This window comes from Hyperolius riggenbachi, chromosome 7, assembly GCF_040937935.1.
Source record: "Hyperolius riggenbachi isolate aHypRig1 chromosome 7, aHypRig1.pri, whole genome shotgun sequence".
Lineage (NCBI taxonomy): Eukaryota > Metazoa > Chordata > Amphibia > Anura > Hyperoliidae > Hyperolius > Hyperolius riggenbachi.
In genome coordinates, this window is record NC_090652.1 from 95,880,557 (window position 1) to 95,897,414 (window position 16,858).

Below are 16,858 nucleotides of genomic sequence, written 5' to 3' on the forward strand. Positions count from 1 at the left end.
CTGAAGTTACTTTTAATACACTGTCATTTGTCCGCCAGCAATAGCTGGAAGCCGAATTACATCATTCCCCACCATCCAAGTGGACCTGGAGGCGGAATAGTAATTAACGCCGCCGGGACTTGAACAGGGTAAGCCGTATATAAGCTGTATCCTGCGCCCAAGTTTCCCAGCGGCGATTTCACTCGCACGCGAGGACCAGCAGGACTGCCCAGGCAATTTCCATTGTTTAAAAGTAAATAAATATGGCAGCCTCCGTATCCATCTTTTTACAGTTGTCCTTTAAAGGGATACTTAAGTCAAAGAAAAAAATGAGTTTTACTCACCTGGGGCTTCCCTCAGCCCCCTGCAGCTGTCCGGTGCCCTCGCAGCATCGCTCCGATCCTCCTGTCCCCGCCGGCGGCTACTTCCGGTTTCGGCGACAGGCCGCAATAACAGCATAGTGGGCGCTATTGTGGCTGGGAACGCGAAGAATCACTTGCGTTCCCAGCCTGTCGGCGCCTGTCGCCGAAACCGGGAGGAGCTGCCGGCGGGGACAGGAAGATCGGAGCGATAGTGCGAGGGCACCGGACAGCTGCAGGGGGCTGAGGGAAGCCACAGGTGAGTAAAACTCATTTTTTTTCTTTGACTTAAGTATCCCTTTAACGTGTACTGAGCACTTTTTTTATATTATTACAAAAAAAACCTCCCCATAAGGAAGGTTCATAATGTCAAAAACCCATAGGGGTTTTTGACAAGCACTATTTCATACCTACGGGTCGGGGTGCTTCTCCTCTGGCCCCCGGCCTGTTTAGGATTCTCCATTTTCTCAAGTTATTAAGCTGTGTACACACTTGAAAGATTAATGAAAGATCACATACCAATTTTACCACCTACTACATGAGAGTATGCTCTACACAGTCTATTCTATTGAGCTGAACTCCCCATCAGATAAAAATCTTTGCAAGATGATGTACACAAAGATGCTGTACACATTCAAAAGATCAGTATCTGCAAAAGATCAGTTCCTACAAAATGCATTCATAGTCTATGATATCTGCAGATATCATACACACCTTGTGTACAGCATCTTTGTGTACATCATCTTGCAAAGATTTTTATCTGATGGGGAGCTCAGCTCAATAGAATAGACTGTATAGAGTATAGCTCTCATACTACATGGAAGGTGGTAAAATTGGTCTGTGATCTTTCATTAATCTTTGTTGTGTGTGTACACAGCTTAATATGTCCAAAAATACATTTCTGCTGTCAGGAATGTTTTCACAGCCCAGATAAGTGTTTTGGCCACTTTGCAGGAGAGCTGCTGCTGGGTAGCAGATAGGCCGGGTGCACACCAAAAAACGCTAGCAGATCCGCAAAATGCTAGCAGATTTTGAAACGCTTTTTCTTCTTTTTCTGTAGCGTTTCAGCTAGCATTTTGCGGTTTTGTGAAGCGTTTTTGGTGTAGTAGATTTCATGTATTGTTACAGTAAAGCTGTTACTGAACAGCTACTGTAACAAAAAACGCCTGGCAAACCGCTCTGAAGTGCCGTTTTTCAGAGCGGTTTGCGTTTTTCCTATACTTAACATTGGAGGCAAAAACGCCTCCGCAATCCAAAATCTGCAGCAGCCTGGGAGTATGCGTTTCTGCAAAACGCCTCCCGCTCTGGTGTGCACCAGCCCATTGAAATACATTACCCTAGCGGATCCGCACCCGCAAGCAGATCGCAAACCGCAGCAGAACCGCTCTGGTGTGCACTAGGCCAGAGAGTGTAATCAGTTTCAGACCTTGCTAGTTCTGGACATGCAGGTGCATTTTTATTCCGTGCAACTTTAAGGCCTCATTTCCACGGACTGTTGATAGGCAGTGAAATGCCTCTCAAACTCTCACAACTGCCTTCTAACTGCTTGATGCTGCCTGGTAAGTTAACTGCTCACTGCTGCCTGGTAACTGCTTGCTGAGCACACAGCTCAACAGATCATGCAAAGGAGGCCTGAGGGCTCGTTTCCACCATAGCGAATCCGCATGCGGCGCCGACATGCGGATTCGCTTGGTACATTGAAGTGGCCGGGGTTGTTTCCATATGTGCGGCGTGCGGGAGCGATTTGGCGGCGGGCTAAATCTACACGACGGGACCCACAGAATTCGCCTGCGTCGGGAATCCATGCGAATCGCCGCTAATGTATTTAATAGGAAAAACACATGCGTTTTTTACATGCGTTTTTACCCGCGAATCGCGTGCGATTTCGCACCTTTTTCAATGTTATTTTGCCCTGGCAGAGTCATGGTAAATTTCGCATGGCACCCCGCCATGCGAAATCGCGGGTAAAAACGCATGCGGAAACGCATCCGCATGCGTTTTTACAAGCGTCGGGATGCCGGCGAAATTGCGTCGCAACAGTGGAAACGGGCCCTCAAACTGCTGGACAGGTTTTTTCTGCAGAGCATTTCTAATCCAGGTGCTGCTTGATAGTGAGCACCTTGTGTAAGTTTAACTTAAAGTAGTTGTGGTTGGTTTTCCTTGGTGGTGAGGGCACTGCTTCCTATGTTGCACCTCTTGGTACAGTATGTAGTTTGTTGGTGGTTGTCCCCATGTGGTGTGAGCACTTTGGTCCCCATCTGCATTGCTCACCCCCATTTAGAAGCCTTGAGCACTCTAAAAATAATGTAGCACTCAAGTCACATAGCAGTGGTTAGGAGGGGGCATAACAGCCTGCACATTGCACCCCTGCTAACATGTAATTGCAATACAGTAGAATCCGTTTAGGTACTTATCCGTTAGCCGGGCGCATCCTCTAGGTGGCGACAAAACTCCACCAGAGTTACATCTTTCCCTACTATCCATGTCGGCCTGGAGGGGGAATAGTAATTAGCGCCACCTGCCGGATGCGCCCGGCTAACGGATAAGTACCTCCGTTTATTATAAACACCAAGTAACCTGTCCAAGTGGTTTAGTATTTCAGAAGTTTACCATTTCAGAACTTGTCATGCTCAATGCAATAACACACATCAGCTTGCACAGAAAACATAGGCCTCACCAGCTAATGCAGGTATTAATAGTGTGCTCCTGTCCATGTGTCTGTGCAGCATGGATGATACTGTAGCACTGCAGCCATGCACAAACAAGTCATTCAATGCAACTCCAGAAACAGTACAAATACAGTACTGTACATACATAGAAAACATGCATAACACAAGCAAGTCACAGATAATAGGCAATTCCCTCAGTTCAACAAGGGAGCTTGTAAGTGCACAGTCAGTGTCTAGGCTTGATCAACTACAGTAATATACAGTGCTCAATAAGCAGGGAATTAGCATGCAGTAATCAGGCAGTAGCTTACACAGGAAGCATAGGTCTCACCAGTTGATGCAGCTTGCGGTCTTTAACTCATGCTCCAGCTGGTGCTTTTGAGATAGTCCATGCGGGCCCAGGGTAGTGTACAGATAGTGAACAGGTTACATGTGGATGCTGGCCTGCCAACGACCATGGGTCTCCGACTGATGCATGTGCCAAAAAACAGGTTCACTACTACCAAAGTTCTGATATATGTGAGTTTACACCACTCATATGCTTATAATGGCGCTATACATTTTACTATATCTGAGTTTACTATAACGAGATTATACTGGATTATATGAAACAGATGTCTCTATAGGATAGGAGAAATGTGTGTGAAAGTGTAATTGGCATCAGTCCTTGCTAGTTCTGGTACTGCAGGTGCATTTACGCTTACTTACTGTGCTTTTACATTTGCCTGATAGGCTTTACCTGTAGACCATTTCCAAGCCAGGAGCTGCTTGGTAATGAGAATTTTCCATCCTTGTTAGTTTAACGTGGAGTAGTTGTCGGTGGTTTTCCCAGGAGGTTAAGGCATTTCTTGCATTGCTCCCCCCTAGAGTTGTAGTTTGTGTGTGGTGATCCCAAGTGGTTAGCGCTTGGGACCCCACCTATATTGCTCACCCAGTTTAGAAGCCTTGAGCAGTCTAAGGCTAATTTCACACCAGGACGTTGCGTTAGAGGGGGCGTTAAGGTTGCATAACGTCCCCCTAACGGAACGCCTGGTGGTGCTGGATCTGGACGTCAGAGTGAGCCGCGTTGTGCAGCTCACTCTGGCGTCAGTGATGCCGTGATGCGCACTCTTGTGCGCATGCGGCATCACGTGGTCCCGCCGGCCAATCGCCGCACAGAGCGGCCGCTCCAGGAAGTAAACACTGCACGTCACAACGTGCAGTGTATATTAATTAGCCATGTGCCTGGCCGCTCTCCGCTCCTCCACAAGATTACTGAGCATGTGCAAGCAGTCTCAGCCGCGTCTGAAGTACTGCATGCAGTACGTTGTCTTGTGACGCAGCGTTACAATGTAACGCAACGTGGGCACTGTGAACAGCCCTATTGATTTTTCATTACTGTGCGGTGGGCTGTGTTACAGGCTGCTCTAACGTGCGCCTGTAACGTCCCACTGTGAAACCAGCCTAAGGCCAGGGTCATTCTTAACAGAATTGCATGCATTTTTTCCATAAAGTGTGACCTTGGCCTAAAGGTGATGTAGCTCCCAAGTCATACAGCAGTGGTCAGGAGGGGGCATGAGACTGTCTGCATGCGTCGCTCCCTGCTAACACGATTGCATTATTATGTAAAACCGTTTTGTTTTTTGTAGGATAAAGTCATTGGTTTCATCCCATGCTAGTTCTGGTACCGCCGGTGCATATGCACTTAGGGCTGGTGCACACTGAGCGGCTTTTTCACGTGGGATCCGCTTGGTCAATGTATCTCAATGGGGTGGTGCACACCAGAGCGGGAGGCGTTTTGCAGAAACAAATCCTCCCGGGGTGAGGCATTTTTTGGATTGCGGATGCGTTTCTGCCTCAATGTTAAGTATAGGAAAAACGCAAACCACTCTGAAAAACGGCAGTTCAGAGCGGTTTTGCAGGCGTTTTTGTTACAGAAGCTGTTCAGTAACAGCTTTACTGTAATAATATATGAAATGTACTATACTGAAATGCGCTGCAGCAATCCGCAAAACGCTAGCAAAACGCCATAGAAAAATAAAAAAAAGCGTTTCAAAATCTGCTAGCATTTTGCGGATCTGCTAGCGGGTTTTGGTGTGCACCAGGCCTTAGGGCTGATTCACACTACAAGAGCTTTTTAAATGCCAGAGATTTTAAAAGCTCTTGCTAATACAATGCTATGGGGGATTTTTACAAAATCACATCGCTCCAGTGTGAACACACACATAGGATAACATTAGCAAGTTTTTGTTTTTTGAAAGAAACATTAGCAAGTTTTTTAAAATCTCAAAGCGCTTAGAAAAGCTCTTGTAGTGTGAACGAGCCCTTACTGTTCCTTTAAATGTACCCAACAAGCTTTCATTTCAGACCATTTCTAAGCCAGGTGCTACACAGAGAAAGCACTGGCTTATTAGCCCTTGTAATTAAAAGATAGATATAAAAAAAAAAAGGGAAATGTATAAACGGGGGGATCGGGGGGTGCCAGACACTTTTACTAGCTAGCCTAGTGCTAGCTAAAGGTTTTGCAGCTATTACTGCAAATTAATTCATCCTGGGGCACTCCTGAGGACAAAGAGCGGTATGCCCGACACAGTGTCGGACATACTGCTAAGGAGGTTACCACATCTGCCACTCATTGTTTTTAGGTGCAACCTAAAAACACCTCTTCAGGCAAGCATACTTTTTAGGATACCCTGACCTCCCCATCTACCACCTCATAGGGCTGGTGCACACCAAAAACCGCAAGCAGATCCGCAAAACGCTAGCAGATTTTGAAACGCTTTTTTTTATTTTTCTATGGCGTTTTGCTAGCGTTTTGCGGATTTCAGTATAGTAGATTTCATATATTGTTACAGTAAAGCTGTTACTGAACAGCTTCTGTAACAAAAACGCCTGCAAAACCGCTCTGAAGTGCCGTTTTTCAGAGCGGTTTGCGGTTTTCCTATACTTAACATTGAGGCAGAAACGCATCCGAAATCCAAAAAATGCCTCACCCAGGCATTTTTCGTTTCTGCAAAACGCCTGCCGCTCTGGTGTGCACCACCCCATTGAGATACATTGACCAAGCAGATCCGCAGCCGCAAGCGGATCTGAAAACGCCCAAAAAGCCGCTCGGTGTGCACCAGCCCATACACAGCTTTCCTTCACCTACTGTCGATCCCTTAAAGGGGCAGTATGGCAAAAAAAATGTAACATTTAAAAAATGTGCAAACGTAAACAAATAAGTAGTTTTTTTTTTCCATAGTAAAATGAGCCATAAATTACTTTTCTCCTATGTTGCTGTCACTTACAGTAGGTAGTAGAAATCTGACAGAAGCAACAGGTTTTGGATTAGTCCATCTCTTCATGGGGGATTCTCAGGGATTTATTTATTTTCAAAAGCACTTACTGAATGGCAATGTCCAACTGACAACAAAATGTGCAGGGAAGCTGGCCAGCAGCAATGTTAAAATCCTTTTAGGGAATATCTTTATAAAGAATAAATGCCTTGCTGAGAATCCGCTATGAAGAGATGGACTAGTTCAAAACCTGTCACTTCTGTCAGATTTATACTACCTACTGTAAGTGACAGCAACATAGGAGAAAAGTAATTTACGGCTCATTTTACTCTGGAAAAAACATTCGTCTGTTTGCACATATTTTAAATTTTACAATTTTTCACCATAGTGCCCCTTTAACTATTTTGGACTGTAATTCTTCTATTCCATGGAAGGCTAAGCTGCTTGTTTGTCAAGCAGTTCAGCTACCTTACTGCTGGCCTCACGCGCCATTCGGCTGCAATTACGTGCAGCTGAATGGCAGCATTAAGAGTAACTTAGCGCAATGATGTTATCCAGCGATGGAAAACCTTCTCATGACGCCAACCACCCATGCTCAGAAGTAGCTACATGGGGGGCAGGCACCTGTCCACCACCTGTGCCAAGAGCTAGCAAGAGCAAAGCCAGTGGATGGGGGCAGCTGACAGGACTTCAACTGCCCTGGAAAAGAGGCCTGAGATCCACTAGTAGCACTTTTCTAAGCCCGTGATTTGTAAATCTCTTGCTCAGGCCCATTTCTAGGGCCGTGCAGCCGCCCTGAGCGCTGAGGGGGGGGCACTGTAATGGAGGTGGGAGTCAGCCGTGGGGAGGGCAGCCCGACCTCTCCCTCCCTTCGTTTCCCCGGGCCGCCCTCCGTGCTCCCCCCTCCGACTGCAAAGTTAGCGCAGGGAAGCGCTGTATACAGACAGCATCTCACCTGCCTGCAATCCAATCGCCGCTCACTTGCTCGGCATAAACTGTGTAGCAGGAAGAAGCGTGTGTATCAGCGACTATGCAGGAGACCAGCGGCAAGTGAGCGGTGATTGCAACGCAGGCAGGTGAGTTGCTTCCCTGCGCTAGCTCTGCAGTCGGACGTAGAGCAAGGAGGGCGGCCCGGGAGGGGGAGGTCGGGCTGCACTCCCCGCAGCTGACTCACCCCTCCATTGGGGGGGCACCTACCTACCCTATGCTGGGGGGCAGCTACCTAATCTAACCTATACTGGGGGGCAGCTACCAATCTAACCTACACTAGGGGCAACTATACCGGCTACCTATACTGGAGGCGCCTACCTGACTAACCTATACTGGAGGGAGCTAAAGCTGGCTACCTATACTGGGGTACCTATGCCTAGCTACCTATACTGAGTGCAACTAGACCTGGCCAACCTATACTGCAGGCATCTATACCTGTCTCCGCCAGGGGTCGCAATTTTTACACCTTTGCCCTGGGTGCATTTTAGCCTCGAAACTGCCCAGCTCTTGCTAATGCAAATCTATGGTGGAATTTTTTTTATTTTTTTTTAAATCACATTGCTCAAGTGGGATCATACACACACACACACACACACACACACATATATATTACATTAGCAAGAGCTTTTCAAATCACAAGCACTTAGAAAAGAGCTACTAGTGGGTTCCAGGCCTAAGGCCGATTGGTGAGGGTTCTTTTTCCCATTTGTCTCCTAATGCTGTGTAACGTGCATACATATCTTCCAACCCTATGTAAAGATCTGTAGATGATTTGTTCACTGCATCAGCTATAAACCATCATTATCTTGTATTGTTTACATTAGAATGTTATACCTTGTATTTTACTGTACAGCACCACAGAAGATGCTGACAGTATATAAATCAATAAGCTCAAGCTATAGTCCTTGGGTAGTAGCCAGGGGCGTAGCAATAGGGGGTGCAGAGGTATCGACCGCATCGGGGCCCTTGGGAGAGAGGGGCCCTGAAGGGCCCTCCCCCAACTTCAGTATTAGCTCTTTATTGGTGCTGTGCTCAAAATAATCACTTCTATAGATGCTTTGAATAGTGGTAATAATTAACAAACTGTTCCCCGTCCCCGTCTTGCACCTCTGACACTGTAGTTGCTATTGGCAGATTTTGGTGTGCTGTATAAGTTGTTATGTGTATAGAGTGCTTGGGGGGCCCCATGTAAAACTTGCATCGGGGCCCACAGCTCCTTAGCTACGCCACTGGTAGTAGCACAAAAAAAGCAAAGCTGTGTAGACAATGTATGGGACAATGTTTATACTATTTTCTCCCACTAGATGGCAGTATAGATAGCACAGGACTTATGCCATCCGTTTAGATCAAAGTCATGTAATCACAAGGTATATAATGTGAGATTAAAGAGAGTCTGAAGCGTTTTAAAATACCTGTTTTTATGCTGCAGGCCGCTTCAGCATTATAAGCCAAACTGATTTGCCACATTCCCGCAGCAGAACAAGGTCTTAATCTCCCCGAAATCCCGGGAGCAAAATTTGGGGCTCCTTCCTGGCAGAGGCAGAGCTTTGTGCAGTATCTCTGCCTTAGTCAATCTCCACCTCTCCTTGCCCCTCTGTCTTCATCCACTGAGAGGGGCAGGGAGAGGCAGAGATTTATTGGACTGGAGGCAGCGCTACAGCGCAAAGCATCGTTCTTCCATGAGGATGCAGCGAATCAGTTTGGACTATAATGGTGAAGCGCCTGCTCCATAAAAACAGGCATTTTAAAATGCTTCAGACTCCCATTAAAGAGACTCTGAAGTCTCTTAAAATTCCACTTTTTATTTAAAAAAGGTTTATCATTCCCCTAACTAAAACGCTGCATCCCCGCAGCTGGACACTAAATCCCCCCAAACTCCCCCTGCAAAATCGACGACTTTCATGGTCGTGGATTTTGCTGTCCTGTGTGCTACCGTGTGAGGCAGAGCTTTCAGCAATCCGGGCTGACATTGCCCCCTGGGGAGTTTGGGGGTGATTTAGTTAGATTCCAGCTGTGGGGATGCAATGTTTTAGTTAGGGGAATGATGTTAAACATTTTGTTTTAAATAAAAAGCGGAATTTTAACCACTTGCCGACCGCACACATACCGTGCGGCGGCAAAAGTGGTAGCTGGAGGACCAGCGACGCAGATCTGCGTCGCCAGGTGCCTCCCTAGTTAATCAGGCGGCCGTTTCCTGTTAGATCACGGAGCGGGTCTCCGTGAATAGCCTGCAAGCCGCTGATCGCAGCCTAAATGTAAACGCAGGAGACGTATGTCTCCTCTGTTTACATTGAACGGCGCTGCTACGCAGCAGCGCCGTAAGGCAGATCAGCGATCCCCGGCCGGGGATCGCCGCCATGTGACATCCTGTCACAGGCTGAACAGGACCGATAGCGTCCTGTGCAGCGCGGATCACCAGGGGGGAGAGGTAATTTCGCCACGAAGGGGGGCTTTGAGGTGCCCCCCCCCCCGCAACATGCCTGCAGACCGGAGCGATCAGACACCCCCTGCACATCATCCCCATAGGGGAAAAAAAGGGGGGCGATCTGATCGCTCTGCATGCCACCTGATCTGTGCTGGGGGCTGCAGAGCCCACCCAGCACAGATCACAAAAAACAGCGCTGGTCCTCAAGGGGGGGGGGGGGGTAAAGGCTAGGTCATCCAGTGGTTAAGAGACTTCAGTCTCTTTAAAGTGTTTAGAAAACTAAAAAAATTAACACCTAATCGGCAGATTATCTCGTTGACAGAACTCCAAAGATCGTAGCAAAAGACAGTTGTGTCTCAAAGTTTCAAATATATCCTAGCGGAACAGATCTTCAGACAATTGTTAAAAGCTAACCTAAAGCGGAATAAAAGTGGGACATTTACCTGGGGCTTCTACCAGCCCACTGTAGTCGTCCTGTGCCATCATTGCATGCTCCTCTGTTCAGTTGCAGCACCCTTATGACAGCTGCATGTGTGGCCCAGGGCTGCACACCTCCTGATCATGCTCCTGTGGACAGGAGCATTTCAACACTTCTGCAGTATGTAAAAAATGCTACTGCAATTGCTACAATTTCAGTACAAACAATATAAAACATTTTTTTTTTACCCAACTCCACCACCAAATTAGTCTGCATCTGTGCAGTTCTGTTATTTACTTCCCCTCCTAAGGACCCCAGAGGTAGTCTGAGGCATTCACCCACAGCCTGAAAATGAATGGGCAGGGCAAGAGCATCATCATGTGAAGAAAGAGGCTAGGTAGGGAGCGTACCAAATTTTTTTTGGAGGGGGGGGGGGGGGGTTGTGAGTACACTCCAGCACAAGGCATGCAAGAAAATTGCTCTTATTAGCTAGGACCATCACAGATTTAACCATACACAATCTACTTACTCACCAACCAATTATGTGCAGGAATGTGTAGAGCTGAACGGAAGGGATTGCTTCTTCTCAACAAGTGTCATTTCATTTTAAGTAAACAACCACATGAAAGATTTAACAGTGACAGCTGCAGTTAGAAAAAAAAAGCCTGCTGGTGTATCATGTCAGCTGCCACCTAACAGTGACACTGTCAGTTTTTAAATTAAAGATTCACAACTGAATAGCACAGTATCTCAAAGACATCCTCTATAATAAAATTTGTGTCTCTGCGTCCCAGGGGTTGTGTGTGTGTGTGGGGAAGTCCGTGCTCTGCGCATGTGCAGGGACGCAGACACACCGAGGGGAAGTGACAGGTAACTTGCAGAAGAGGACAGGGCCAAGGGGCGGGTGGGTGTGTGCGCATGCGGAGACAGACCTAGAGCCCATTTTGAAACGGGCTTAGGTCAGCTAGTTCTTTATATTCACAGTGCCAAACACTGGCGTAACAATAGAGCCTGCAGCCCAGCCCCCCCCCCCCCCCGGGGCAGTTTTGGGGGTTGGAGCAGGAGGGGAAAGTCATGGCCACACTCGGCGGGGAGGGGGGACATTCCTCCCCCTCCCTCACCTCGGGGCTCTCTCCGCCAGCTTCAATTACTGTCTGGGCAGTGGCAGCTACATACCTTCTGTGCGCTCCAGCGTGCGTTCCTCTCTCTAGTCTCTGACACGACTTCCTGTTTATACAGGAAGTCGCGCTAGAGACGAGAGAGGAACGCACGCTGGAGCGCATGGAAGGTATGTAGCTGCCACTGCCCAGACAGTAATTTAAGCTGGCGGGAAGAGCCCCGAGGTGAGGGAGGGGGATATCCCTCCCCGCCAAGTGTGGCCATGGCTTTCCCCTCATGCTACAACCCCTCCATCCCCCCCCAAAACGGCCCCCCCCGTAGGGGGCCGCTCAGTATTTCTGCAGGAGAGCCCAGTGGGGCCTAGTGACACCCCTGGTGCCAAACCTCTGCAGTGCAGTAAAAGGCAACTAGAGTACAGTTAATGAGATGCTAAAAATTCCTAGTTCATGCATCTTGAAAATGAAGAACAATGCGATGAAGTTGCTAGGTTTTCTAGCAGAGTATATTTCCATGAAATTTGCATTTCAGGGCCCATCCTTTAGGGCTCTTTCACACCAGAGCCCTTTACTGCGTTGTAATGCAAAGAGTTCTTTGAATTAACCAAGGTAAAATGAAAGTCCATAGACTTTCATACCTGACGCTGCGTTTCAACACACCCAGGAGTCGATCCGCCTGGAGCCGGTATTTTCCGTCAGGTTCAATTAATAGCTACCACCGCTGATTGCATCATACCACACATTCCCAACGACATATAACGCATGCAGGAAACGGCTCCTGCACACATTGATAGATGTGAGAGGCCTTAGGCAGCGTTGCAGTTTGAGCATTATACCTACATTTATGCTTTACAGTATCACAAAACTGACAGTGAACAGATCCCATTTTATAAATAAGATCTGTTCACACTTGTTAGTCTGCAATGATTCCGTTGTGGTAAATAGGCTGCACTTCTGTACCATGTGCAGTTTTCCCAAACAGTCGTATGCGGTTTTGATATAGAGCTCATGGTTGAACCACATCCACCTGAGCTCCAAGCAAGCAACAGGCCATAGGCACAGCACCACTGTATGCTACTGTTGGCAGTTCTTGGTCCAACTGCAGATGGGAACCCAGCCCAACAAGCTTTTCAGATGCAGTCATCACCTAAATTACTTATCCCTGCCACAGAGTCAGTTATAAATTTATCAGAACGGACAGGTTTTGGGACAGTCAATCTCCTCATGAGAGACTCAGGGTTTTCAACAGCATTTCCTGAACAGCAGTTTAACTGCCAAAATAGTAAGATACCTGTCAGCCTTTCTAATCACTTGCACACTATTGTGCAGGCTGTGGAGTCAGTACAAAAATTCACCAACTCCTCAGGTTAGGATTCTACTGACTGACTCCTCTAAATTTGCAGATCACAATCTTGTAACATGAAATGCATTTAACTGCCAACACTTAGGCATTTTAAAAGACAACTGAAGTGAGAGTGATATGGAGGCTGCTATATTTATTCCCTTTTAAACAATACCAGTTACCTGGATATCCAGAAGATCTTCTGCCTCTAATACTTTTAGTCATAGACTAAAACTAGTTCTTAATAAGAATACGTGTAGAAGGTACAGACAGGAACATTTATCAGGCCCTAAGCAATTTAACTGTGGGTACATGTAAGAGTGATGTGCAGGTACTCTGCAGGGGTCTGAGGGGATTCTTCCTCCATTACACATTCTTCATGCACAACCTGATCATGAATCAGGTCCTAGGCAATGTAACTGTGGGTATATGTAAGAGTGATGTGCAGGTACTCTGCAGGGGTCTGAGATGATTCTTCCTCTATTACACATTCTTCAGGTACAATCTGAACCAGGTTTATGGGTGACAACTCCTGTGTTCACTGTGTACATTATTCTCAGTTTCCCTGCAGCTCTGTGGGGAGTACATATGTATAGTACTACTGTGTAACAAAGTAAACTTAAGATAGATTAAATTAAAGTTTTATACATACATGAAGCTTCCTCCAGACCCTTCAGGCTGATCAGTCCCTTGCTGTCCTCAGGCAGTTGGATCTTCTATGGATCCAGGTATTAAAGCCAGTCGGGCATAGTGTGCATGCACACTCCACCACCAAGAGCGTACACTTGCGCAGCACTATTGCGCAGGTGCAGAATATTCCTGGCTGTGGGAGCGGCACACAGCCGGACAGCATGAATTACCTGGACTCATAGCAGAAGATCCAGGTGGCAGAGGAGACCAGCGAGGGACTGATTAGCCTGCAGGGGGCTGGAGGAAGCCTCAGGTATGCATAAAACTTATTTTAATCCATCTCAGGTACCCTTTAATTCGTAGCCATCAAAACAAATTTTAACATATTAAATTGATTTCATGAGAAAAGGGAGTGCATGAATTTGCATAAACCCACATCAATGCATATTTGCATCTTATTGACCATCTCTATTCATGACACAGCTACACATCAGGCTTTATACTTACAGCATAAATGTTATTTAGTGTATATATAAAAGATTCTTGTAAACACATTATATACAGTCACAATCAGATATGTATATCTGAAGCAGCACACACCTATTTAGTTTATTTCATTTTGTGACCTAAGCACAGCTAATACTATATATACATTTGTAATGACTATTATCCAAGAAAGATCATTGTATCATATTTTCTATTTTAATTACAGTTTAAATTCATTAGGAGTCTGCATTTTCCCCAACTCCAGGTACCGAAAAATTGCTCCAACTCCACAGCCCTGCTATTTCATTAGACTTTACTACTGCTTAAAACAGGAACTCTAGTGAAAAAAAAAAAGTAAATCATTTATACATAATTGTATAAATGATTTAGTCAGTAATTTCCCTTAGCGTAAATCAGGCAGAGGAAAGATTTTACAGACATCACATGGCAACATTTTTAGTTTTACTACTGGCATGTGGCTTGTTTTTTGGCAGTTGGACCCAGCTGTAAACAGCCATTATTTCCCACAATGCAATACGGATCACAGACAAGAACATGGTCCAGACACTGTATGACTGATATTGTGGTCGAAGTCCTCCCACAGAGTCCCCTGATGATCCGTTTGAGAAGCAAAGATTTCTCGTGGGAAAGGGGCATCAGCTACTGATTGGGATGAAGTTCAATTTTTGGGCAGTTTCTTCTTAAAGAGGAGCTGTTAGGTATAAGGTCTCAGAGAAAACACATATATCAGTAGCTAAAGATTGGCTGTATTTACATTACATATGCATTTCACTGTCCACGTTTGTACTTCACAGAATTTTTATATAGTATTTGCAGAGAATGATGCTCCTGACAGCTCATGGCAGGTTCCATGTTTTTCTGTCTTCTATGAAGCCAATTGTATCGTCATGTCCTGCCTGCTTCCTGATCACAGAAAAGCTGGTACTGAATAACAGTGTGCAGTGAATATTAATGAGCCATGTGGCTAGGAACAATAGCTGACTCCTGCAGTGTACTCTGCCCGGAGATTTATCAGTGCTACGCGCTGGACTGATTACAAGCTGCTGTAACGTCTCATTAGCAGCCGAGGGGAAAGCGCCAGAATGCTTTGCAGTATGGTATGCGGCTTGCGTCTTCTTAAAGGGAAGGTTCAGGGAGGGTGGGTAAAAAAAAAAAATCAAAATCAATTTCCACTTACCTGGGGCTTCCTCCAGCCCGTGGCAAGCAGGAGGTGCCCTCGCCGCCGCTCCGCAGGCTCCCGGTGGCGCGCCAGACCTGGCCAGGCCGGCTGCCAGGTCAGGCTCTTCTGCGCTCTAAGGCCCGGAACTTCTGCGTCCCACGCTGACGTCATCGGATGTCCTCCGGGCTCTACTGCGCCTGCACAGTAGAGCCCGGAGGACGTCCGATGACGTCAGCGCGCCGGCGTGGGACGCAGAAGTTCCAGGCCTTGGAGCGCAGAAAAGCCCGACCTGGCCAGGTCGGGCGCACCACCGGGAGCCTGCAGAGCGGCGACGAGGGCACCTCCTGCCTGCCACGGGCTGGAGGAAGCCCCACATAAGTGGAAATTGATTTTGATTTTTTTACCCCACCCTCCCTGAACCTTCCCTTTAAGAATAACAGCTTTGCTGATAAGCACACATCAAAGGTAAGAGAGATTTTTTTTTATCTTCACTAATGCCTTTTTGGCTTCCTTATAAACTGTTTAACACAGGAGAATAGAGGTTTAAATTAGCTTCTGCAGCCTGACAGTTACTCTTTAAGGAAATAAAGCTTGACATTCAAGCAGTTATAGGTTGGGAATATACAGGGCAGAACCACTAGTATTGCACCTAAGGCAAGTCAATTTACTGAATGAAAACACTTTTGCAATCAGCACTGCATTTTTAAAAATGCTGGTTTTGTTGCATTATTTTTCTAAAGTCAGTTTTATGCAAGTCAACAGGAAGTGGAAATACATCAAACCAAAAAATCTTGGACTGATGGAAGTAGAGTACAGCCATCAATGTGATGGTAATAATTGAGTTAATGCAAATCTGTGCAACTGCTGCTTCAGGAGTATGCATATGAATACAGCTTCAAACTGGACTAAACTCCAAAATAAGCATCTCACAGACCATTGCTGCTAATGAGTTAAAGCCAATTTTAGGTTGTATACAAAAACCTGATAAGATTTTGAATACCATGAACTGATTGTTTAGGTAAGCTGTCCTATTACATGGAAATTGCAAGTAAAGATTGGATGTGTACATTTTACTTTAGAGAACTTGAACAAAGGCAAATATTTTACAAAACATCCTGTCAATTTGTGGTGGTAGTAAAGATAGCAATTGTAAAAAGTGCACACAGAAAAACAAAAATGCCCCTTTAAAGGACAACCACTGTGAAAACTGAGAAATTACATGTTATGAATACAAGAAACAGTGGTGCATATATACTTTGACTTTTAGTTCGTATCAATCCAACGCCTCATAAGGGAATTCTCAGCAGTTCATTTCCATAATCACTCCATGGGCAGTAGTGGCACAGTCCACCTACCAGATTGCAGTAGGCAGGCTGGCCAAGCATGTTAACAGCAAATATCCCATTCCTTTTTGCCTGCCTCGAGTCTCATCTTCTCCTCAACCGTCTCCCCCAGAAAAAGGACACAGAGGCTGCCATATTATTTCCTCTTAAACAATATCAGTTGCATGGTAACTGGTATTGTTCAAGACCCTGCTGGTCTATTTGGCTGTAGCAGTATCCGAACACAACCAGAAACAAGCATGCAGCTAATCTCATCAGATCGGATAATGTCAGAAGCACCTGATCTGCTACATGCTTGTTCAGGGTCTATGGCTAAGTGTATTAGAGAGTCAGAGCTGCCAGGCAACTGGTATTGCTTAAAGAGAACCCGAGGTGGGTTTGAAGAATATTATCTGCATACAGAGGCTGGATCTGCCTATACAGCCCAGCCTCTGTTGCTATCCCAAACCCCCCTAAGGTCCCCCTGCACTCTGCAATCCCTCATAAATCACAGCCGTGCTGCTGACAAACAGCTTGTCAGAGCTGGCTGTGTTTATCTCTATAGTGTCAGTCTGCTGCTCTCCCTGCCTCCTGCAGAACTCCAGTCGCCTCCTGCAGAACTCCAGTCCCCGCCTGCATCCCTTCCCTCCTTGCTGATTGGAGGGAAGAGACGGGGTAAGGACCGG